At 42.8% G+C, this 26,740-nt stretch overlaps 1 long non-coding RNA gene across 1 annotated transcript in view; it reads right to left on the bottom strand.

Moving 5' to 3' along the window:
• Positions 1-26,357, bottom strand: part of LOC147343217 (uncharacterized) — a 32,210-nt gene extending 5,853 nt beyond the window's left edge. The window contains exon 1 of the long non-coding RNA XR_015156596.1: positions 882-26,357. This is a non-coding gene — a long non-coding RNA (uncharacterized LOC147343217). The remainder of the gene's footprint in view (positions 1-881) is intronic.
• Positions 26,358-26,740: the final 383 nt, after the last annotated feature.

Below are 26,740 nucleotides of genomic sequence, written 5' to 3'. Positions count from 1 at the left end.
AAAGGACAGTGATGGATGCCTCCTGTTAAACTGAGTGAAGTTCCCTGTATATTCTGGAAAAGTCCTCTGGAGTGCAAGAGGGGAATACAGCCCCGAAGGCCCCAAAGAGGAAGTCCCGTGGTGGGGGCAGTGGCAAAAGCTCCTGGCCTCCCCGTAACAGCTCCAGATGAGAGCCAGTGAGCCAGAGACTGCCTATGTGGTCACAGGAACATGATTCTGTAATTGTCATGCAAAGCAAGAGTAAGGGTACAGAGCTGAAGGAGTCAGGAGGGGGTGGTTGTGGTGAAGTAAGGCCCCGCTACCTTCAGCGTGAGTTGCTTTTGTGAGTGACAAAGCAGCCACATGGCAGTTTCCAGTCCTTAGCCCCGCCCCACCCCCCACAGCAGCCAGTGTGGGGCTGGGTGCCTTAGTGCCTTTACGTGGGCAAGCTCCAATCATGTGGCTTCCAGAGTTCAAGGAGCAGGGGTTCTGTTGGCTGCACACCTCCTTGCTGTAGTCTGGCTACCTCCCTTCTCTGAACCTCCATCTTGTCCTCTAATTGGGGACAGGTGTTGCTACCTTAACAGGACTAACCCTGTGAGAACTAATTAGGGGAATCCTAGAGTTAACAGCTGGCCCCAACAAATACTGCTTGAGTTCATTCAGATCTCCAGATTAAAGTCTTGCAATGTTATCTGGAATTTCTTCCCTGAAACTAGACAAAACCCACACTGTTGCAGTTCTCGGGACTCTACTTAGCTAGCTGAAAGGAAGAGTCACAACTTTTTGGAAAGCGGTTATAGAAAACCCATAGTGGCTTAAATAAGCAAGTCAACAAGCAGGAGAAAATGACTTAAATAACTAAGAGGTCCACAGGCAGACAGTTTCTAGCAGGACTGTACCTGGATCTCAAGGACCTGAGCGGAAATTCTCTCTCCCCAACTTCTCAGCTCTGCATACTTCTGTCGTCCTCCTGCAGGGGTCTCTGCCTTTATGGGAGCAAGATGGCCACCAACTGCTGCAGCTACCTCCCATCCCCTCCAACTACCACAGGCTGAACTCACGTCCCCACCAACTGCCACAGGCTGACCTTTGCCCTGCTCCAAACAGAAATAAAGCTCCTCTTCCCCAGGATTCCCGCAGGAGGTCTGCCCTGAGTCCTGATTGGTCATTTGCCCAGCTCAGAGCCAATCACAATGCCCAGGGAGGGGTGAAACATGCTAATAGGCCAGGTTGAGGTCATATGACCATCCTCTCCAGGAAACCTGTGCCCTGTTCACCCTGCTTCCAGAGTTAGAGACAGTGTGATGCCCACAAGCAGGAGTTAGGGTGCAGCTGCTGCGTCCTCTGTGCTCAGTTTCCTGGGATGTGCCTGCTCACATCCTCTTCCCACATGTCCTTGGTTTACCAGATAATTTGTAACACATCGTTTCCCTTTCCAAACCCTATTTCACTCACTCATACCAAAAAGGAGAGACCTCCTGTTTGAAGACAGGATTGGGGCTCTCCTCCCAGCCTCAAGGCTTGCTTTCAGTGTCTGATTACAGTCATTTATTCAGTCAACAAACACCCACTGAGCACCACGATGTGCTGCTCTGGGTTTCAGGACTGTCAGTTGTTCTGAGTAGTGGTTATTGCCCAGGGGCCTCCCAAAGAGAGTGAATTTTCTTTGAGGAATCACCTCATATACTGTATCACTGAATCACTGAGTCACTTTGCTATGCTTGTGCAACTAACACAACTTGGTAAGTCAACTATACTTCTATTAAGAAAAAAAGATATTCCCTCGTGAAAAATTGTCCTTAGAGTTGTAAGTTTTCCCTTTCAAACATAAGTTCTTAATCTGTCTAATTGCTTTTGGTGGTGTTTCCTGACATAGGTATCCAGCTTTGTTTTCCAGTTAGATGCCAAATTGTCCCAACACTATTTACTCAATGGGCCTCCTTTCTCCATTTACATATTAAGAAACCTTTTTCAAAATCATAAGTATTAAGGACCTCAGGTCTTTGGTAATTTGTAGAGCCCCACGATCATGCTCCTGTCTTGTGTCTTCTCCTCTCCTTTTACCATTGCAGTTTCTACTATTCACAAGTGCCCCAGAAAGCCCCATGTAGTGACCTGTGGATGTCTTTGTGAGGACAGGGGATGTGAGCATGGAGGAGGGGCTGAGTCCTTAATAACCATGTGACCATGCTCTGTGATCCCAACAGGGGGTCTGGCTTCCTAAGGCAGGGTCTGTGTGTCTTCTTCTTGGTGTCCTGATATGCACATTAAGGCTGGTAGATTGGGATCTGTGGCTCTGGGGCTGGGAGTGGAGAGACTAGACTCCACAGGCTGCTTTTCCATTCATTTGCCTCCTATTGTTCAGTTGCTAAGTCATGTCTGCATGAACTGCATCATGCCAGGCTTCGGTGTCCTTCACTATCTCCCTGAGTGTCCTCAAACTCATGCCCTTTTTGTCAGTGAAGCCATCCAACCATATCATCCTCTGTCACCCCCTTCTCCTCTTGTCCTCAATTTTTCCCATAATGAATCTTTCCAGTGAGTCAGGTCTTTGCATCTGGTGGCCACAGTATTGGAGCTTCAGCTTCAGCATCAGCCCTTCCAATTAATATTCAGGGTTGATTCTCTGTAAGATTGACTGGTTTGATCTCCTTGCTCTCCAAGGGACTCTCAAGAGTCTTCTCTAGCACCACAGTTTGAAAGTGTTTGCCTTCTGTGCTCCTATGGGCTCTGCCTGCCTGGTGTGGAGACACTTGTGACACCCTTCTCCTGAAGGACGGAGAAGTGCCTGTTTCTTGTGCTTTCATCCCCTGCCTTATCCTTCCTTGTGTCATGCTGACAGTAAGGTACCTGTTGTTATATTATGTGTTTTAATCACAATTAAAAGAATGTGGGACTGATACATGCTGCAACATGGATAGACAGTGACAGCTGACAACGTCCTCAGTGAAAGAAGCCGCCAGGAAAGGCCGCCCAGGTCACATGCTCATCTGTGCTTTAAATCCATCAGGGAAATGAATGTGAGGGTAAGTCTCAATCATGGTTCCAGGAAAAAAGAAAAGAAAAGAAAGAAAACTAAATCCAAATGAAAAAAGACAATTCCATAGAGTTGGGGCAGCTGGTGAAAGCTGAAGTGGGCCTGTGGTTGGATTACTATAAGATCATCTCATGATGCTCATTCGGGGGATATATGCTGGGTTCCTTGGAGAGTGTCCTTGTTTGAGGTAAAACACACTGGAGTATTTTGTATGAAGGGGCAAATGTGAGTACTTTGAGTCTTGCTATTGAAAATTTTCTGTACGTTTGAAATGACTGAAAAATAAATTACTTCTCAAAACAACCATGTGAACAGAAGCACAGAAAAGTCAAGACGACATCAAACACGGCCAGAGAGGCCAGGCCCCACCCAGATCCTGCTCACCCCAAGTGACTAATCAAAACCCACAGGTTTCCACATCAAGCCCTTCCTCTGCTGGGTCCTCTGAACACAGTGCCCCTCCAGACAGCCAGCCAGGCACAGGAAGCTTCTCGCCACTGTTTCTTCACCTCTTCTTCCATGGTCTCCTGACTAAACTGAGTTCCTGAGGGAACTGAATTCCTCTCCGTGTGGATGCAGCCCAGTCCTGTCCCAAAGCCAAAGCCTGGGTGGGTCCTGAGGAGGCCTAGCTCCAGAGCTAAATCTGGAGTATAAAATGAAGCAGGGCAAAGTCTAACAAAGTTTTGCCAAGAAAATGCACTGGTCATAGCAAATAACCTCTTCCAACAACACAAGAGATGACACATGGACATCAACAGATGGCTAATACCAAAAGCGGATTGATTAGATTCTTTGCATCCAAAGATTGAGAAACTAAAATGGACTGGAATGGGTGAATTTAACTCCGATGACCATTATATCTACTACTGTGGCAGGAATCCCTTAGAAAAAATGGAGTATGGCCATCATGGTCAATAAAAGAGTCCAAAATGCAGTACTTGGATGCAATCTCAAAAATGACAGAATGATCTCTGTTTGTTTCCAAGGCAAACCATTCAATATCACAGTAATCCAAGTCTATGCCCCAACCAGTAACACTGACAAAGCTGAAGTTGAACATTTCTATGAAGACCTACAAGACCTTTTAGAACTAACACCCAAAAAAGATGTCCTTTTCATTATAGAGGACTGGAATGCAAAAGTAGGAAGTCAAGAAATACCTGGAGTAACATGCAAATTTGGCCTTGAAATACGGAATGAAGCAGGGCAAAGGCTAATAGAGTTTTGCCAAGAGAATGCACTGGTCATAGCAAACACCCTCTTCCAACAACACAAGAGAAGACTCTACATGTGGACATCACCAGATGGTCAATACTGAAATCAGACTGATTATATTCTTTTCAGCCAAAGATGGAGAAGCTCTATACAGTCAGCAAAAACAAGACTGGGAGCTGACTGTGGGTCAGATCATGAACTCCTTATTGCCAAATTCAGACTGAAATTGGAGAAAGTGGAGAAAACGACTAGACCATTCAGGTATGACCTAAATCAAATCCCTTATGATTATACAGTGGAAGTGAGAAATAGATTTAAGGGACTAGATCTGATAGATAAAGTGCCTGATGAACTATGGACTGAGGTTCGTGACAGTGTACAGGAGACAGGGATCAAGACCATCCCCATGGAAAAGAAATGGAAAAAGGCAAAATGGCTGTCTGGGGAGGCCTTACAAATAGCTGTGAAAAGAAGAGAAGTGAAAAGCAAAGGAGCAAAGGAAAGATATAAGCATCTGAATGCAGAGTTCCAAAGAATAGCAAGGAGAGATAAGAAAGCCTTCCTCAGCGATCAATGCAAAGAAATAGAGGAAAACAACAGAATGGGAAAGACTAGAGATCTCTTCATGAAAATTAGAGATACCAAGGGGACATTTCATGCAAAGATGGGCTCGATAAAGGACAGAAATGGTATGGACCTAACAGAAGCAGAAGATACTAAGAAGAGGTGGCAAGAATACACAGAATAACTGTATAAAAAAGATCTTCACGACCCAAATAATCACGATGGTGTGATCACTCACCTAGAGCCAGAGCCAGACATTCTGGAATGTGAAGTCAAGTGGGCCCTAGAAAGCATCACTACGAACAAAGCTAGTGGAGGTGATGGAATTCCAGTTGAGCTATTTGAAATCCTGAAAGATGATGCTGTGAAAGTGCTGCACTCAATATGCCAGCAAATTTGGAAAACTCAGCAGTGGCCACAGGACTGGAAAAGGTCAGTTTTCATTCCAATTCCAAAGAAAGGCAATGCCAAAGAACGTTCAAACTACCGCACAATTGCCCTCATCTCACATACTAGTAAAGTAATGCTCAAAATTCTCCAAGCCAGGCTTCAGTAATACATGAACCGTGAACTTCCTGATGTTCAAGCTGGTTTTAGAAAAGGCAGAGGAACCAGAGATCAAATTGGCAACATCTGCTAGATCATGGAAAAAGCAAGAGAGTTCCAGAAAAACATCTATTTCTGCTTTATTGACTATGCCAAAGCCTTTGACTGTGTGGATCAAAATAAACTGTGGAAAATTCTGAAAGAGATGTGAATATCAGACCACCTGACCTGCCTCTTGAGAAACCTATATGCAGGTCAGGAAGCAACAGTTAGAACTGGACATGGAACAACAGACTGGTTCCTAATAGGGAAAGGAGTACATCAAGGCTGTATATTGTCACCCTACTAATTTAACTTATATGCAGAGTACATCATGAGAAATGCAGGGCTGGAAGAAGCACAAGCTGGAATCAAGATTGCCGGGAGAAATATCAATAACCTCAGATACGCAGATGACACCACTCTTATGGCAGAAAGTGAAGAGGAACTAAAAAGCCTCTGATGAGAGTGAAAGTGGAGAATGAAAAAGTTGGCTTAAAGCTCAACATTCAGAAAACTAAGATCATGGCATTGGTCCCATCACTTCATGGGAAATAGATGGGGAGACAGTGGAAACAGTGTCAGACTTTATTTTTTGGGGCTCCAAAATCACTGCAGATGGTAATTGCAGCCATGAAATTAAAATACGCTTACTCCTTGGAAGGAAAGTTATGATCAAGCTAGATAGCACATTCAAAAGCAGAGACATTATCTTGCCAACAAAGGTCCGTCTAGTCAAGGCTATGGTTTTTCCAGTGTTCATGTATGGATGTGAGAATTGGACTGTGAAGAAAGCTGAGCACCAAAGAATGATGCTTTTGAACTGTGGTGTTGGAGAAGACTCTTGAGAGTCCCTTGGACTGCAAGGAGATCCAACCAGTCCATTCTGAAGGAGATCAGCCCTGGGATTTCTTTGGAGGGAATGATGCTAAAGCTGAAACTCCAGTACTTTGGTCACCTCATGCGAAGAGTTGATTCATTGGAAAAGACTCTAATGCTGGGAGGGATTGGGGGCAAGAGGAGAAGGGGACGACAGAGGATGAGATGGCTGAATGGCATCACCCACTCGATGGATGTGAGTTTGGGTGAACTCCGGGAGTTGGTGATGGACAGGGAGGCCTGGCGTGCTGTGATTCATGGGGTCACAAAGAGTCGGACATGACTGAGCGACTGAACTGAACTGAATAGAAGCGGAAGACATTAGAAGAGGTGGCAAGAATACACAGGAGAACTATACAAAAAAGATCTTCATGACCCAAAAAACCATGATGGTGTGATCACTCACCTAGAGCCAGGCATCATGGAATGTGAAGTAAAGTGGATCTTAGGAAGCATCACTACAAACAAAGGTAGTGGAGGTGATGCAATTTCAAATGAGCTATTTCAAATCCTAAAAGGTGATCTGCGAAAGTGCTGCAGTCAGGAGGAGCTAAGATGGTGGAGGAGCAGGAGAACACTTTCTCCCCCACAAATTCATCAAAAGAACATTTAAACTCTGAGTAAATTCTACAAAACAACTTCTGAATGCCAGCAGAGGACATCAGGCACCCATTAAAGCAATCCGTGTCTTCGAAAGGAGAGAGAAGAAATACAGCTCCACCCACCGGAACACCAACACAAGTTTCCCTAACCAAGAAACCTTGACAAGCCACCTGTACAAACCCACACACAGCGAGGAAACGCCACAATAAAGAGAACTCCACAAACTGCCAGAATACAGAAAGGACACCCCAAACTCAGCAATTTAAACAAGATGAAGAGACAGAGGAATACCCAGCAGATAAAGGAACAGGATAAATGCCCACCAAACCAAACAAAAGAGGACGAGATAGGGAATCTACCTGGTAAAGAATTCCAAATAATGATAGTGAAATTGATCTAAATCTTGAAATCAAAATAGAATCACAGATTAATAGCCTGGAGACAAGGATTGAGAAGATGCAAGAAAGGTTTAACAAGGACCTAGAAGAAATAAAAAAGAGTCAATATATAATGAATAATGCAATAAATGAAATCAAAAACACTCTGGAGGCAATAAATAGTACAATAACAGAGGTAAAAGATAGGATTAATGAATTAGAAGATAGAATGGTAGAAATAAATGAATCAGAGAGGAAAAAAGAAAAATGAATTAAAAGAAATGAGGACAATCTCAGAGACCTCCAGGACAATATTAAACGCTACAACATTCAAATCATAGGGGTCCCAGAAGAAGACGACAAAAAGAAAGACCATGAGAAAATACTTGAGGAGATAATAGTTGAAAACTTCCCTAAAATGGGGAAGGAAATAATCACTCAAGTCCAAGAAACCCAGAGAGTCCCAAACAGGATAAACCCAAGGCAAAACACCCCAAGACACATATTAATCAAATTAACAAAGATCAAACACAAAGAACAAATATTAAAAGCAGCAAGGGAAAAACAACAAATAACACACAAGGGAATTCCCATAAGGATAACAGCTGATCTTTCAATAGAAACTCTTCAAGCCATGAGGGAATGGCAAGACATACTTAAAGCGATGAAAGAAAATAACCTACAGCCCAGTTTATTGTACCCAGCAAGGATCTCATTCAAATATGAAGGAGAAATCAAAAGCTTTACAGACAAGCAAAAGCTGAGAGAATTCAGCACCACCAAACCAGCTCTCCAACAAATACTAAAGGATATTCTCTAGACAGGAAACACAAAAAGGGTGTATAAATTCGAACCCAAAACAATAAAGTAAATGGCAATGGGATCATACTTATCAATAATTACCTTAAACGTAAATGGGTTGAATACCCCAACCAAAAGACAAAGCCCGGCTGAATCGATACAAAAACAAGACCCCTACATATGCTGTCTACAAGAGCCCCACCTCAAAACAGGGGACACATACAGACTGAAAGTGAAGGGCTGGAAAAAGATTTTCCATGCAAATAGGGACCAAAAGAAAGCAGGAGTAGCAATACTCATATCAGACAAAATAGACTTTAAAACAAAGGCTGTGAAGAGACAAAGACGGTCACTACATAATGATCAAAGGATCAATCCAAGAAGAAGATATAACAATTATAAATATATATGCACCCAACACGGGAGCACCGCAATATGTAAGGCAAATGCTAACAAGTATGAAAGGAGAAATTAACAATAACACAATAATAGTGGGAGACTTTAATACCCCACTCACACCTATGGATAGATCAACTAAACAGAAAATTAACAAGGAAACACAAACTTTAAACTATACAATAGACCAGTTAGACCTAATTGATATCTATAGGACATTTCATCCCAAAACAATGAATTTCACCGTTTTCACAAGTGCACATGGAACCTTCTCCAGGATAGATCACATCCTGGGCCATAAATCTAGCCTTGGTAAATTCAAAAAAATTGAAATCATTCCAAGCATCTTTTCTGACCACAATGCAGTAATATTAGATCTCAATAACAGGAGAAAAACTATTAAAAATTCCAACATATGGAGGCTGAACAACACGCTGCTGAATAACCAACAAATCACAGAAGAAATCAAAAAAGAAATCAAAATTTGCATAGAAACGAATGAAAATGAAAACACAACAACCCAAAACCTGTGGGACACTGTAAAAGCAGTCCTAAGGGGAAAGTTCATAGCAATACAGGCATACCTCAAGAAACAAGAAAAAAGTCAAATAAATAACCTAACTCTACACCTAAAGCAACTAGAAAAGGAAGAAATGAAGAACCCCAGGGTTAGTAGAAGGAAAGAAATCTTAAAAATTAGGGCAGAAATAAATGCAAAAGAAACAAAAGAGACCATAGCAAAAATCAACAAAGCCAAAAGCTGGTTCTTTGAAAGGATAAACAAAATTGACAAACCATTAGCCAGACTCATCAAGAAACAATGGGAGAAAAATCAAATAAACAAAATTAGAAATGAAAATGGAGAGATCACAACAGACAACACAGAAGTACAAAGGATCATAAGAGACTACTATCAGCAATTATATGCCAATAAAATGGACAACGTGGAAGAAATGGACAAATTCTTAGAAAAGTACAACTTTCCAAAAGTGAACCAGGAAGAAATAGAAAATCTTAACAGACCCATCATAAGCATGGAAATTGAAACTGTAATAAAAAATCTTCCAGCAAACAAAAGCCCAGGTCCAGGCGGCTTCACAGCTGAATTCTACCAAAATTTTAGAGAAGAGCTAACACCTATCCTACTCAAACTCTTCCAGAAAATTGCAGAGGAAGGTAAACTTCCAAACTCATTCTATGAGGCCACCATCACCCTAATACCAAAACCTGACAAAGATGCCACAAAAAAAGAAAACTACAGGCCAATATCACTGATGAACAAAGATGCAAAAATCCTTAACAAAATTCTAGCAATCAGAATCAACAACACATTAAAAAGATCATACATCATGACCAAGTGGGCTTTATCCCAGGGATGCAAGGATTCTTCAATATCCACAAGTCAATCAATGTAATACACCACATTAACAAATTGAAAAATAAAAACTATATGATTATCTCAATAGATGCAGAGAAAGCCTTTGACAAAATTCAACATCCATTTATGATAAAAACTCTCCAGAAAGCAGGAATAGAAGGAACATACCTCAACATAATAAAAGCTATATATGACAAACCCACAGCAAACATTATCCTCAATGGTAAAAAATTGAAAGCATTTCCTCTAAAATCAGGAACAAGACAAGGGTGCCCACTTTCACCATTACTATTCAACATAGTTTTGGAAGTTTTGGCCACAGCAATCAGAGCAGAAAAAGAAATAAAAGGAATCCAAATTGGAAAAGAAGAAGTAAAACTGTCACTATTTGCAGATGACATGATCCTCTACATAGAAAACCCTAAAGACTGTACCAGGAAATTACTAGAACTAATCAACGATTATAGTAAAGTTGCAGGATATAAAATCAACACACAGAAATCCCTTGCATTCCTATACACTAATAATGAGAAAACAGAAAGAGAAATTAAGGAAACAATTCCATTCACCATTGCAACGAAAAGAATAAAATACTTAGGAATATATCTACCTAAAGAAACTAAAGACCTATATATAGAAAACTATAAAACACTGGTGAAAGAAATCAAAGAGGACACTAATAGATGGAGAAATATACCATGTTCATGGATTGGAAGAATCAATATAGTGAAAATGAGTATACTACCCAAAGCAATTTATAGATTCAATGCAATCCCTATCAAGCTACCAACGGTATTCTTCACAGAGCTAGAACAAATAATTTCACAATTCGTATGGAAATATAAAAAACCTCGAATAGCTAAAGCTATCTTGAGAAAGAAGAATGGAACTGGAGGAATCAACCTGCCTGACTTCAGGCTCTACTACAAAGCCACAATCATCAAGACAGTATGGTACTGGCACAAAGACAGAAATATAGATCAATGGAACAAAATAGAAAGCCCAGAGATAAATCCACGCACATATGGACACCTTATCTTTGACAAAGGAGGCAAGAATATACAATGGATTAAAGACAATCTCTTGGATTAAATGGATTAAAAACAAGTGGTGCTAGGAAAACTGGTCAACCACTTGTAAAAGAATGAAACTAGAACACTTTCTAACACCATACACAAAAATAAACTCAAAATGGATTAAAGATCTAAACATAAGACCAGAAACTATACAACTCCTAGAGGAGAACATAGGCAAAACACTCTCCGACATACATCACAGCAGGATCCTCTATGACCCACCTCCCAGAATATTGGAAATAAAAGCAAAAATAAACAAATGGGACCTAATTAAACTTAAAAGCTTCTGCACAACAAAGGAAACTATAAGCAAGGTGAAAAGACAGCCTTCAGAATGGGAGAAAATAGTAGGCAATGAAGCAACTGACAAACAACTAATCTCAAAAATATACAAGCAACTCCTACAGCTCAATTCCAGAAAACTAAATGACCCAATCAAAAAATGGGCCAAAGAACTAAATAGACATTTCTCCAAAGAAGACATACAGATGGATAACAAACACATGAAAAGATGCTCAACATCACTCATTATCAGAGAAATGCAAATCAAAACCACTATGAGGTACCATTTCACGCCAGTCAAAATGGCTGCGATCCAAAAGTCTATGAGTAATAAATGCTGGAGAGGGTGTGGAGAAAAGGGAACCCTCTTAAACTGTTGGTGGGAATACAAACTAGTACAGCCACTATGGAGAACAGTGTGGAGATTCCTTAAAAAACTGGAATAGAACTGCGTTATGATCCAGCAATCCCACTGCTGGGCATACACACTGAGGAAACCAGAATTGAAAGAGACACGTGTACCCCAATGTTCATTGCAGCACTGTTTATAATAGCCAGGTCATGGAAGCAACCTAGATGTCCATCAGCAGATGAATGGATAAGAAAGCTGTGGTACATATACACAATGGAGTATTACTCAGCCATTAAAAAGAATACATTTGAATCAGTTCTAATGAGGTGGATGAAACTGGAGCCTATTATACAGAGTGAAGTAAGCCAGAAAGAAAAATACCAATATAGTATACTAACACATATATATGGAATTTAGAAAGATGGTAACAATAACCCTGTATACAAGACAGCAAATGAGACAATGATGTATAGAACAGTCTTTTGGACTCTGTGGGAGAGGGAGAGGGTGAGATGATTTGGGAGAATGGCACTGAAATATGTATAATATATATGAAACAAGTCGCCAGTCCAGGTTCGATGCACGATACTGGATACTTGGGGCTGGTGCACTGGGACTATTCAGAGGGATGGTATGGGGAGGGAGGAGGGTTCAAGATGGGGAACTCGTGTATGCCTGTGGCGGATTCATTTCAATATATGGCAGAACCAATACAATATTGTAAAGTTTAAAAATAAAATAAAATAAAAAAAAAAAAGAAAGAAAGTGCTGCAGTCAATATGCCAGCATATTTGGAAAACTCCACAGAATTGGAAAAGGTCAGTTTTCACTCCAATCCCAGTGAAAGGAAATGCCAAAAAAATGTCCAAACTATTGTACAACTGCACTCATCTCACATGCTAGCAAAGTAATGCTCAAAATTATTCAAGCCAGGCTTCAGTACTTTGTGAACCATAAACTTTCAGATGTTCAAGGTAGATTTAGAAAAGGCAGAGGAACCAGAGATCAAATTGCCAAAATCTGTTGGATCATAGAAAAAGCAAGAGATATCCAGAAAAAACATCTACTCCTGCTTTATTGTCTAAGCCAAAGCCTTTGACTGTATGGATCACAACAAGCTGTGAAAAATTCTTCAACTGGTGGAAATACCAGACCATCTTAACTGCCTCCTCAGAAATCTGTATGCAGGTTAAGAAGCAACAGTTAGAATGGGATGTGGAACAATGGACTGGTTCCAAATTGGGAAAGGAGAACATCAAGAATGTATATTGTCACCCTGCTTATTTAGCTTATATGCAGAGTATATCCTGTGATATGGTGGGCTGGATGAAGCACAAGCTGGAATCAAGATCATTGGAAGAAATACGAATAACCTCAGATATGCAGATGACACAACAATTATGGCAGAAAGCAAAGAAGAACTAAAGAGCCTCTTGATGAAAGTGAAAGAGAAGAGTGAAAAAGCTGGCTTAAAACTCAACATTCAGAAAACTAAGATCATGGCATCTGGTCCCATCACTTCATGGCAAATAGATGGGGAAACAATGCAAACAGGGACAGACTATTTTCTTGGGCTTCAAAATTACTTCTGATGGTGACAGCAGCCATGAAATTAAAAGCCTCTTGCTCCTTGGAAGAAAAGCTATGACCAACCTAGACAGCGTATTAAAAAGCAGACCCAGAGAGATGGTATGGGGAGGGAGGTGGGAGGGGGGTTCAGGATGGGGAACACATGTACACCTGTGGCGGATTCATGTTGATGTATGGCAAAACCAATACAATATTGTAGAGTAATTAGCCTCCAATTAAAATAAATAAATTTATATTAAAAAGAAAAAAGCAGAGAGGTTACTTTGGCAACAAAGGTCCATCTAGTCAAAGCTATGGTTTTTCTGGTAGTCATGTATGGATGTGAGAGTTGTAGTATAACTATAAAGAAAGCTGAGTGCTGAAGAATTGATGCTTTTGAACTGTGGGGTTGGAGAAGACTCTTGAGAGTCCCTTGGACTGCAAGGAGATCCAATCAGTCCATCCTAAAGGAAATCAGTCCTGAATATTCATTGGAAGGACTGATGGTGAAGCTCCACTATTTCGGTCGCCTGATGCAAAGAACTGACTCATTGGAAAAGACTCTTAATGCTGGGAAAGATTGAAGGCAGGAGGAGAAGGGGATGACAGAGGATGAGATGGTTGGATGGCATCATCGATTAGATGGAACATGAGTTTTAGCAAGCTCTGGGAGTTGCTGATGGACAGGAAAGCCTGGCATGTGACCATAGGGTCGCAAAGAGTCAGAAACAACTGAGCCACTGAACTGATGTAGCTGAAGGCACTGTAAGTATGGATTTCTATCATTTCAGCCAAAGACATAACTAAATGATACAGCCTCAAATCCTAGTTGAAAACTGTCCTTAAGGAGTTCCCAGCAGACTTGGGTCTCTGCTTCTGCACCCACACCCTTCACCCATGAAAGCAGCTCAGGCACTATGGTGTCCTTTTGGCCTGGTTGGCTTGTCTGTAAGTGGTCTGTGAACACCTCCGGGTAGGCCTCTGCCTTTTCTCTGTGGACCCTGAACCTGCACACTATGGGCCTTCAGAACCTCAGGGACCTTGCCCCATCCCTACCATGGCTGGAAGGCTGAGCTGTCAAAAGTCTTGTGGATTCAGTTTGGCCCAAGCACTTCTTCCAGACCCTGGTGGCTTCACTACCTCTATAGCATGAAGAGCAAGGTCCCTTGTAAGCAGAGCTTCCCAACTGTCAGATCTCACCTCTTACCTGCCTTCCTGTGCTATCGTTTGTCAGCTGGGTCTCTCCTGTGGCACCACGGGAGGCTGCAATGTAGAGAAAGGAGGACCGGAACTGAGTTTCAAGGGAGACGTGGAAAGGGCAGTGTTGGATGCATCCTGTTCAAACTGAGTGAGGTTCCCTGTATATTCTGGAAAAGGCCTCATGTGCAAGAGGGGAATACAGTGCCTAAGGCCCCAAAGAAGAAGTCCAATGGGGGGAGTATTCCCCTTTAGCAGCTCCAGATGGGAGCCAGTGAGCCAGGAACTGTCCATGTGGTCACATGAGCATGACTATGTAATTGACAAGCAAAGGAGAAAAGGGTACAGGTTTGGAGGGAGTTAGAGGGTGGGGTCAGAGAAGGTAATGGCACCCCACTCCAGTACTCTTGCCTGGAAAATCCCATGGACAGGGGAGCCTGGTAGGCTGCAGTCCATGGGGTCGCTAAGAGTCGGACACGACTGAGCGACTTCACTTTCACTTTTCACTTTCAGGCATTGGAGAAGGAAATGGCAACCCACTCCAGTATTCTTGCCTGGAGAATCCCATGGACGGGGGAGCCTGGTGGGCTGCCGTCTCTGGGGTCGCACAGAGTTGGACATGACTGAAGCAACTTAGCAGCAGCAGCAGAGGGTGGGATGGGGTCTGGTGAAGCAAGGTCCCCTCCTTCCTTCAGTATGAATTGTTTTTGAGTTTCAGAGCAGCCACATGGCAGTTTCCAATCCTTAGGCCCCCAGGGTAGCCTGCATGGGCCTGGGTGCCTTAGCGCCTTCACATGGACAAGCCCCACCATGCGGCTTCCCAGAGTTCAAGGAGCAGGATCTGGGGGTTCTGTTGGCTGCACACTTCCTCACTGTAGCCTGGCTACCTCCTTTCTCCGAACCTCTGTCTTGTCCTCTAATCAGGGACAGGAGCTGCTACCTTAACAGGACTAACCCTGTGAGGATTAATTAGGGGAATCCTAGGGTTAATAGCTGGCCCCAGCAGTTTGAGTCTATTTAGATCTCCAGACTAAAATAAGTCTTGAAATGTTAAGTGGAATTTCTTCCCTGAAGCCAGATGAAACCCACACCGTGGCAGTTCCAGGGTCTCCACTTAGCCAGCTGGACATCAAACCCAAAGGGGCTCAAACAAGCTAACAAACAAGAATGATCACAACTAAGTCCACGAGCACAGCTTCTGGCTGGACTGTACCTGGGTCTCAGGGACGTCAGCAGGAATCGTCTTCCCCCACCTCTCAGCTCTGCTTACTGATGTCATCCTCACCCAAGTAGCTCTGCCTTTATGGAACAAGGCCACCAACCGCCACAAGCTGATGTCACATCCCTCCAACTGCCACAGGCTGACCTCACTTCCGTCCAACTGCCACAGGCTGACCTTAGGTATCCCCTGTTCCTAATGGCAATAAACCTCCATTCCCCAGGATTCCAGCATATGCCCTGATTCGTCACTTGTCCAGCCCCGAGTCAATCAGGTGTCCAGGAGGATGGAACATGCTGATTGGTCAGGTGGAGGTCATGTGACCACCCCCTCTGGGAAACCTGTGAGCTGTTCAGCATGTTTCAGGGAGGGAGACAGTGTGATGCCCCAAGAGCAGGGGTGAGGGCACAACTGAAGGATCTGCTGTGATGTGTTTCTGGGATGTACCTGCTTACATCCTCCTCACATACCCAGTTTCCCCTATTTACAAAATGCTTTGTGACGGATCTCTTCCCTCCCCAAGCCCCATTTCACCCACTCACACCAATTAGGATCAAGACCTCCTGTTTGGAGACAAGACTGGGGATCCCCTCCCAGCCTCAAGGCTTGCTTTTAGTGTGTGATTACAGTCATTTATTGAGTCAACAAACATCCACTAAGCATCACCACCTGCTGCTGTGGGTTTCCAGGACTGTTGGTTGAGTACTGGGCATTGCTCAGTGGTCTCCCAAAGGGACTGAACTGTGTCTGAGGAGCATCTCAGACACAAATCACTGAGTAACTGAATCGCTTTGCTATACCCCTGAAACTAAAACAGTCTTGTAAATCAACTTTACTTCAATTTAAAAAATACACCCTCATTAAAATTGTCCTTAAAGTTGTAAAGTTTTCCCTTTCAAATGTAGGTTCCTAATGTGCCTGTGATTGCTTTGGTGGTATTTTTTGAGGTAGGGAATCCAGTTTTGTTTTCCAATTGGATGCCAAATTGAGCACCATTTATTAAATGGGCCTCCTTTCCCCATTTACATATTAAGAAACCTTTTTCAAACTCCTAGTGTCAAGGACCTCAGGTCTCTGGTAATTTGTACACCACCCCATATCCATCCTGCCATCTGTGCCTTCTCCCCTCCTTTTACCACTGCAGTTTCTAGCATTCACAAGTGCCCCAGAAAGCCCCATGTAGTGACCTGCGGATGTTTCTGTGAGGACTGGGGACATGAGCATAGAGTCCATAATGATCATGTGACCATGCTGTGTGACCCCAACATGGGGTGTGGCTTCCTAAGTCAAGAGTCTATGTATCTTCCTTTTGGTGCCTGGTGTGCACAGTAGGGCTGGTAGATTGGAACCTGGGGATGTGGGGCTGGCACTGGAGAGATTAGACCTCAAAGCTTGCTTTTCCATTCATTTGCCTCCTATGGGCTCCGCCTAGCCAGTGTGAAGACATTTCTGACACCTTTCTCCTAAAAGCCTGAGAGGGGCTCACTGCTTGCACTTCTCATCCCGTCTTATTCTTCCTTATGTCACGTTGACTGTAAGGTACCTGTTGTTATGTGTTTTTAATAACAATGAAAAAAGTGTAGGATTGATACAGGCTACAGCGTGGGTGAACACTGACAACATCCTAAGTGAAAGAAGCCACCCAGATCACATGCACATCTGATGCTTTAAATCCATCCAGGATTTGAATACGAGAGAAAGTCTCAATCAAGTTTCCAGAAAAAAGAAAGAAAACCAAATCAGAATGAAAGAAGTTACTACCATAGAGTTGGGACAGCTGGTGAAAGTTGAAGTGGACCTATGGATCAGATGGTTAGAAGATAGTTTCATAATCCTCATTTCGGGGATATATGCTGGGTTCCTGGGAGAATATCCTTGTTTAGGGTCAAACACACTGGAGTATTTTGTATGAAGGGGCAAATATGAATACTTTGAGTCTTGCTATTGAACATTTTCTGTAAGTTGGAAATGACTGAAAAATAAATTACTTCTCAAAACAACCATGTCAATAGGACAGAAAAGTCAAGACAATATTAAACATGGCTAGAGAGGCCAAGTTCTACCCAGATCCTACTCACCCCAAGTGATGATACACTTCGCTCTTGTAGGATTTCACGTGATTGTAAGGGACACTGTGGGAAGATTCTGTTAGGAGTCACTATCTTTTGGGTGTTGTGGATGACCTGGATGTGGTAGAAACAGTGGGATTTCTAGTTCTAGCTTTCGACATCAATCCACCAAAAATCTCTTAGAATATATTAATTCAGTAAAGCTGCAGGACCCAAAATGAATACATAAATCTCAGCTGTGTTCCTGTACACAAATAATGAACCATCAGAGAGAGAAATTAAGAAAACAGTCCCATTTAAAATAACATCAAAAGAACAAAATACCTAGGAATAAAGGTATCCAAAGACATGAAAGACTTGAGCACTGAAATTATTAAGATATTGGTGAAGAATTTGAAGACTCAAATGAAGGAAAGAGACCCTGTGCTCATGGATGGAAAGACTGATTAGTGCTAAAATGTCCATTCTAACCCAAACAGCACACACATTCAATGCAATTCCAACCATACTTCCAATGGTATTTTTCACAAAAACTGAACGAACGATCCTGACAGTTGCATGGAACCACAAAGGACCCTGAACAGCCAAGGGGGTCCTGAGAAAGGAGAACAGTAGCTGGGGGAAACTCACTCTGACTTCAAACCATCTTATGCAGCTATGGTAACCAAACCATGTAGAAATGGCACAGAAAGAGGAAACTAGCCAGAATATTAGCAGGGAGAACCAAGGAAAAAAACCTGCTAATACGTGGTCAGTTAACTGATGACAAGTCTGCCAAAGACATACACTTGGGAAGGGAAGGTCCCCTCAATAAATTGCCTGGAAAACAGAACATCACAAGCCAAAGGACACTGGACACTGTCTGCACTGCACACAAAACGAATCCAAACCCCCAGTTTTCTACACCAAGCCCTTCCTCTGCTGGGTTCTCTGAAGACAGCGCCCCTCCAGACAGCCAGCCAGGCACAGGAAGCTTCTCCTCACTGTTTCTTCACCTTTTCTTCCCATGGCCTCCTGTAGAAACTGAGCTCCTGAGGGAACTGAGCTCCTCTCAGTGTGGACACAGCCCTGTGTTGTCCTGAAGCGAATCCCCAGGTAGGTCCTGAGTAGGCCCATGTCCTGTAGGCTGTGCACAGGGCCAAGTCTGGGGGCAGAATCCGGAGCCCCTGCACTGGTAAGAGAGGTGGGACTGTCGCCCTCTGACGGCCAACTGGGAAATGCAGGCCGTAGCCATTCCTAGCTCACGGGAGGCCTGGATTCCTGCTGGTGGTCCTACTGAATCCACTGCGTGTTGGAAATTCAAAAGGATGGAGGCAAATATCCTGGGACCTCTAGGAAAAATAGTTACAGAACAATTAGAAAACATACACAATGAAATGAAATTAGACACACATTTGACAGCTTACACCAAAAGTCATTCAACACTGACCACAAAAAAAATTTAAAACAGTAAACTATAAACAATACAGAATAATAATAAATAAACGATAAATAATACAGAAGAAAACCTACATGATCACGGGTTTGGTTGCCTAGATCATGAGCTTTGACCTTGAACGCACTACACACAGGACGCACACACATATGTACATACACACATGAATTCATGTGTGTGTAAATATATATATATGTGAATTTGTGTGTGTATATATCATGAATTCATGTATATATGTACAAATATATATACATGAATTCATGTGTATTTATATATATACAAGAATTCCTGTGTGTGTGTGTATATACATTAATCCATGTGTGTGTATAAAGTGAAAGTGAAAGTGAAGTCACTCAGTCGTGTCTGACTCTTTGTGACCCCATGGACTGTAGCCTACAAGGCTCCTCTGTCCATGGTATTTTCCAGGCAAGAGTACTGGAGTGGGTTGCCATTTCCTTTTCCAGAGGATCTTCCTGACCAGGGATCGAACCTGGGTCTCCTGCATTGTAAGCAGACGCTTTACCGTGAGCCACCAGGGAAGTCCTGTGTGTGTGTATATATACATGAAATTGTGTGTGTGCATGTGTGTGTGTGTATACACACATGAATTCCTGTGTATTTGTGCACTCATGCTAAGTTGCTTCAGTTGTGTCTGACTCTTTGTGATGCTATGGACTGTAGCCTGCCAGGCCCCTCTGTCCTTGGGGATTCTCCAAGGATGAATACTGGAGTGGGTTGCCATGCTCTCCTCCAGGGGATCTTCCCAATCCAGGGATCAAACCCAGATCTCTTGCATTGCAGGCAGATTCTTTACCATCTGAGCCATCTTTACCATCTGAGCCACCAGGGAAGCCCTTGTGTGTGTATACACACACACACACATATATGAATATATTATACACATACATACATGAATGGTATGACTTGAGATCCCAGAAATACACCATCCATTCATAATGAGCTCATTTTACACAACAGTCCACAGAACTAAATTGGGGGGAAATGGTGTTTTCAACAAATGGTGTTGCTAGGCAATTGGCTATCCACATGCAGCAGAATGAAATTGGACCCTTAGCTCATGCCACATACTAAAAAGTATCTCAAAATATATAAAAGGCTTAAATGTAAAAAGTAAAATTGCAGTCAGCCCCTTGTATCTATGGGTTCCACGTCCATGGATTCAAACTCTGTTGAGGTCCTTTAATGGACCGGAACCTGGTGGTCCGGAGTTGATGATAAGAAATTAAAAGAGAGAGAGAAAGAGGCTGATATTCCTTAGTTTATGCAGAAAACCAATAAAGCTCTTGGCACAGAGCTTGTGCTGCTTCACGCAGGCACCGGGTGCCTTCTCGAGGGGGTGAAGGCACAGTGTGCCTTCTCGAGAGGGTCTTAGAAGCCTGGGCAAGAAAGTGAGCTCAACGGGCCTCTGTGCTCCAAATTAGCCGGAGAGAGAGAGAAAGAAAGACACGGGGATTTAAGCTCTGATGGAGCAAAGGTGTTTTAGTCAACATAGTGTGGGTATATATATTGTCTTACAAGGTAGCTATTTTCAGCAAAGATAAAAATAAAAAGTCCAGACTTACAAATTATCAAGGAAACATAAGGTAATCCATATCAAAGAGAGAGGGTTGTAAATAATCACTTTTACCATAAGGTTCATAAAAAGGAAGAGGGTCGTAAATAGTTAACTTATCACCGTATGGAAAAACTAACCAAGGAAATGCATGCATTCTTCAGCCCCAGGAGTGGCTTGCCAACTCCTCTTAATTCCTGAATATTCAGGAATTAATAAGGAACAGAGGATTCATGACAGATCCAAAACAGCACACAGGAAGCCTCCTGTTAAATGCTTCCTGACAAAACTCCAGATCAAAACTATAAGAAAAAAAATTTCCAAAGGGTTTCAAAAGGAAAACATTGAATTTGTCACATACCAGCAACTATTTACATAGCATTCACATTGCATTTTTAACATTTATACAGTGACTATATGTATTAGTTATTATAAGTAAGCTAGATTTTATTTAAGGTATATAAGAGGATATTTGCCCAGGTTATTTGCAAATACCATTCCATTTTATATAGGAGACTTGAGTATACCAAAATTAGGGTATTCTGGAACCAATTCCCCAAGGGTACCAAGACATGACTGTATAAACTCTTCAATAAAACATGGGGGTAGGGCTTCCCTGGTAGCTCACTGATAAAGAATCCACCTGCCAGTGCAGGAGACATGGGTTCGATCCCTGGTCTGGGAAGATCCCACGTGCCTCGCAGCAACTAAGTCTGTGCCCCACAACTGCTGAGCTTGCTTGCTCTAGAGTCTGCATAACACAACTAGAGACTCTGTGCACAACAGTGCACAATGAAGATTCCTCAGGACACAAGGAAGACCCTGCCTGCCCCAACTAAGAGCTGATGAAGCCAAACAAATAAATATTTTTTTAAAAAACGTAAAAAAACAAATGTTGGCAACAATGCAGAGAAGTTGGAACCTTTAAACATTACTTGTGCAAATGGAAAAGGATTCAACATATGTCTATGATGTGAATGTAAAATCACCATACAGCTCAACAACTCTACTCTTGGGTACATACCCCAAAGAAGTGAAAACAGGTGTTCACACATGCTGATAGCAACACTCTTTATAAGACCCAAAAGGGAGAGATGGTGCAAATGCTCACCAGTGGGTAAACAGATAAACCAATTGGAGTGGATCCATAAACCACTATGATTTTTCCATAAAAGAAGTCAAGTGAAATGGTGCAGGCTATGTGGAAAACAGTGTGCCAGTTCCTCAAAACTTTGTCATAGAATTTACCTGTGATCCACCACATCCACATCAGGGTATATGACCCAAAGACTGAAAACAGGGGCTGGACACCTATGAGTACACGCATCCTAGGAGCAGTATTCATCACAGCAGCAAAAGGCACAAGTGACCCAACTGCCCATCGTGGGTGAGGGGACCAAACAAACGTGGTGGTGTACACACAAAGGAATGCAATTCAGCCGAAAAAAAGAAGGGATTCTGACACGTGCTACTGCGAACAGAAACCCTGAAGCCATTATCAATGAAGCAACTGTCACAAGCAGAACAAAATTCCACTTATATGAGGTACACACAGAAGTCAAGTTCAAAGGCAGAAAGTAGAGTGTGATGGCCAGGGGCTGAGGTAAATTTGTCTTTAATGGGCACACAGTTTCACTGGTGAGAACAGAAAAGTTCTGAACATGGACGGAGACGTTATTTGTACAACAATGTGAGTGTGGTTAATGCCACAGAACAGTGTACTTAAAATGTCTTAAATGGTAAATAATCTGTACAATTAATCACACACACACCTACACAAACACACAAAATACATAAAGTCCTGATACATGTTATAACACAGAAAAGGCCATATTTATCTTATGACTCAGGTCATATTTATCTTGTGCACTTTGCCTCCATCAAGGTTGTGAAAATGAGGAAAAGTATCAATCATGGTTCCAGGAAAAGAAACCTGGATCAGAACAGGGAAAGACGTTTCCCTAGAGTTGGGACAGCTGGTGAAAGTTGAAATGGGCCTTGGGTTGGATTGTAACATGGAAACCATGTAATCTCCTTGTTTGGATGCTACATGCTGGTTCCCTGGAAGAACACTTTCCCTGTCTTGGGTAAAACGCACTAGAGAATCTTGTGTGAAGTGGCAAATGCACTCCAGTAAGGATGGCTGGGAAATCTGAGCGTGTAGATACACAAGAGTTTGTTCTGCTACCACAGGTCTCTGTAGGTTTGGAATTACGGCAAAGTCAAAAACTTTCCAAAACACCTTATCAATACCACACCAGAAAATCAGAGAAAACATCACACTTCCTAATAGAGGGCCAGCCTTGTTACCTAGATCCACTTCATACAAACTCATGAGCCCGATCGCCCCTGTATGAGTCCACATGGAATTGACGGGCACTGTGGGAAGATGCTGGTAGGAGCCATTCTGTCTTCCATGTTGTGAATGGCCTGGATGTGACAGAAACAGTGGGATTTTTGAGTTGTAATTTTCTACATAATTCCATTAAAACACCATTGGAACTAATACATGAATTCAGTAATGGTACAAAATCAATACATACAAATCAACTGTACTTCTAAACACAAAAAATGAACCATCAGATATATGGCAAAACCAATACAATATTGTAAAGTTAAAAAATAAAATTAAAAAAAAGAGAGAAAGAAAACAATCCAATTGACAACTGCATCAAAAAGAACAAAATACCAAGTAATACATTTAACCAAGGGCTTCTAAAGCCTGCACACTGAACACTTTCAGATGTTGATGAAGAAAATGAAGAAGAAACCAATAAACAGAAAGATAGTCCATGCTCATGGAATGGAAGAATTAGTATTGTTAAAATGTCCATTCTTTGCAAAGCAATGTCCAGTGTGAACGCATTCTTTGCCTAACTTTCAATGGTATTTTTCACAGAAATAGAGCAAATCCTTTTAATATTCGTGTGGAAATAGTCAAAGGAATCCTCAGAAATGAGAACTGGCTGGAGGCTTCTTATGCTTTGACTTCAATGTAATGAAGCTATAATCATGAAAACAGTGTAGGAGTCATCAGTGCACAGACGAGAAGAGCAGGACATGTTACAGAGCCCAAGCTCATTCTGCTCACTGCACAACAGGCCGATAAATTGGGAGAGAAAGTGTTGGAACAAGGAATAATGATTTTAATTGGAAAGCTAGCAAACCAAGAAGATGGCAGACTAGCCACTCGATCCATCTTTTCTCAGACCCAATTGGGGCTCCTTTTATACACAAGGGGAGGGGTTGCAGTGCTGACCAGTGGCTGTTTGGCACTGCAGCTCCACCTGCCCCAGCCCTATTACAACTGTGTTACTTCATAGTGATAAGTGCCCTGCCGAGAATGAAGCCAGTCTACAGCCATAATATCCTGAATGCATTGCATCGCCTCTGGTCTTGGAAGCTAAGTTAGGGTTGGGCCTGGTTAGTACTTGGATAGGAGACCACCTGGGGAATACTGGGTGTTGTAGGGTTTGGGGCTTCCCTAGTGGCTCAGATAGTAAACAATCTGCCTGCCACACAGGAGACCTGGGTTTGATCCCTGGGTCGAGAAGATCCCCTGGAAAAAAGGAATGGCTACCCACTCCAGTATTGTTGCCTGGAGAATTCCATGGACAGAGGAGCTTGGCAGGCCACAGTTCATGGGGTCGCAAAGAGTTGAACACAGCTGAGTGACTAACTTTAACTAACTAACTAAGGGGATGAAAACTCAGAGAGCTGCCTTTTTTGGTAGGCTCAGCAGAGAAGGTTCTCCAGGCGCTAATGGTTGCGAAGGAACTTAATGGACCCCTTTCCTATATGGCCTCACTGATGCCAGGAGCCAGACTTTGCCAAGTAACAGTCCAGAGACCAGCCTGTCATGGTAAGTTCATTCTGCTTTCTTGTTTCTTACATCTGACAATTCAAGAAGGCTACCTTCTTACCATGTCTTTTCTTCATTCAGGTTTCCCTCTGTACTGGTAGTGCCTCACCTGCATCCATTCCTGCTTTGAGCCACAACTGCCCCTTTAAGCTACAGGCCCCATCCTCCATGCTGCAGCAGGGCGGGCTGGGTCACCTGGAACACGGGTCCTGCTGTGAGTGACGCTGCAGGATGCTCATCGTCCTTTAGGTTTGCCCTGCTCAGCCCCTCACCACCTCCTGTCATCCGTGGGGCCAGTTCTTCCAAGGGGGGTGGCAGGCTGTTCGGCTTCTGGTTGACATGCTCTTTCTCCAGCTTGTTACCTTCCTTAGAAATGTTTCATCATCTCCACCAAATACCCATTTGGAACTTTTAAGATGGCACTTGAAACAGGCTCCTGTGTCACGTCAGTGCCCCTGCCCCTCCTCCCTTGCCCCCACGTGACCTCTGGGCACTCCCCACCCCAAACCATAACAAACTTACCTTAGTTCCTGCCACAACGTCCTTTTCTGCATCTCTGGTGACATTTCTCATCATCCTTTCCCCTCTGTACTGTCTTCCTTCCATCAGGCTCACCTGGTTGCAGGTACTGAGAAAAGTGAAGCTCCCTGGGCCCCCAGAGACCTCTCTTCTCCCCAGCCCTCACCTCATCCTCATCCCTCTGGATTTAGCATTTTGTACTCTTTGAACTGGACATTACGATGAATTTAATTGCTGCTGTACACTCCTCCCCACCCCAACTTGATGTTCAGTTTTCCTTTTTAATTTTTCAAATTATTTTAATTGTGGTAACAGTGATTTATAATATTAATAACTCTCATGTGTGCCTTGTATGTCGACTTCACACACACTACACCGTGCTCACCGCCAAAAATTTAGTTTCAGTTCCTCACCATAGAGTGGGCCTTTTACCCATTTCTCCCTCTTTCTTTTCATTTTTAAATGTCAGTTATGAGTACAGGCCTTGGCACAAAGTAGATGAAAAAAAGGTGATGAAAAATTTATAGTGAAAAATTAAATTAGACCTAAATTCAAAGATGATTTATGGAGAAAAAGAAAGTCTTTTCCATTAGCTTTTTTCCCCCATTAGCTTCAATAATGCTTTTCTATTAGCATAACGCTTCCTTTTTTTCCTTCTATTCCCTTGTCTATATCCATCTCTTTGCACCATAATGTTCTCTGCCTTATTGTCTTCCCATAACACTGATGTAGGAGATAGATGGACTCCGGGTTAGACATTTACAACTAGCCCCCTGTTCACATTTCCTGAGACAAGCGATAGGTGGGCTCCAGTTGAGGCATTTACAATCAGCCTCCTGTTTGCCCTCTGAAATGGAAGTAACAACAGAAAGATGATAAATAGCCAGTGTTTGTCTCTTATAAACACTTTAAAGTAATAGTCATGGCAAGGACAAAGAGGGACAAAATCCTGCTTGAATAAAGGACTGAGATCTCCCCTCCCCCCACCCCCTTTTGGGACAAGGGAAACACTACACATGCGCAGAAAGGCTCCTTGTGGGTCAAAAATCAGGTGAAAATGCCAGACCATAATGAGTCTTGCTTCTCCCAGAAGCCTCCACTTCGAGATCCACCTTAGCTGAGGGGTGAGTGCACACCAGGGGAGAGTCTCAGGATAGGTCGGATGTGAAAAAAGAAACCAGAAAATTGGCAGAAAGGAAGACAAAGACCCAGAAAAACTGGCCTACGTACATGACATTAACTCTTTATTGCGCTTTCTCTCCAGGTGTGTATCTCTGTTTTGCTTCTGTCTTAACTAAACCAACTGTTTCTCTATGTTCTTTCCCACATGTTGCTGTGCTATGTTTCTAATAATAAACTTTGTACCTGCATTTACAGTTTCTGCCTAAATGGTAAATGCATTTTTCACTGGGGGCAAAGATCCAGGGAAAATTAGCTTCTAGCCTCTAACCCTTGCTGGCCTGGTGGCTAGGATTCCTGGTTTTCGTTCAGGCTACCCAGGGTCAGTTCCTGGGCAGGGAATTAGATCTCACTTCGCGCCACCACTCACTGCTGCCTCACTGAAGTGAAGTGAAGTGAAGTGAAGTCGCTCAGTCTTGTCCAACCCTTTGCGATCCCATGGACGGTAGCCTACCAGGCTCCTCCGTCTATGGGATTTTCCAGGCAAGAATACTGGAATGGGTTGCCATTTCCTTCTTCAGGAGATCTTCCCAACACAAGGATCGAACCCTGATCTCCTGTATTATAGGCAGATGCTTTACTGTCTGAGCC

Source organism: Bos grunniens, chromosome 28, assembly GCF_055505025.1.
Source record: "Bos grunniens cultivar Pamir isolate PY7600 chromosome 28, Bosgru_T2T1.0, whole genome shotgun sequence".
In the NCBI taxonomy this organism is placed as follows: domain Eukaryota; kingdom Metazoa; phylum Chordata; class Mammalia; order Artiodactyla; family Bovidae; genus Bos; species Bos grunniens.
Note: the sequence above shows the minus strand (reverse complement) of the source record. Positions and strands in the feature narration are given on the sequence as shown.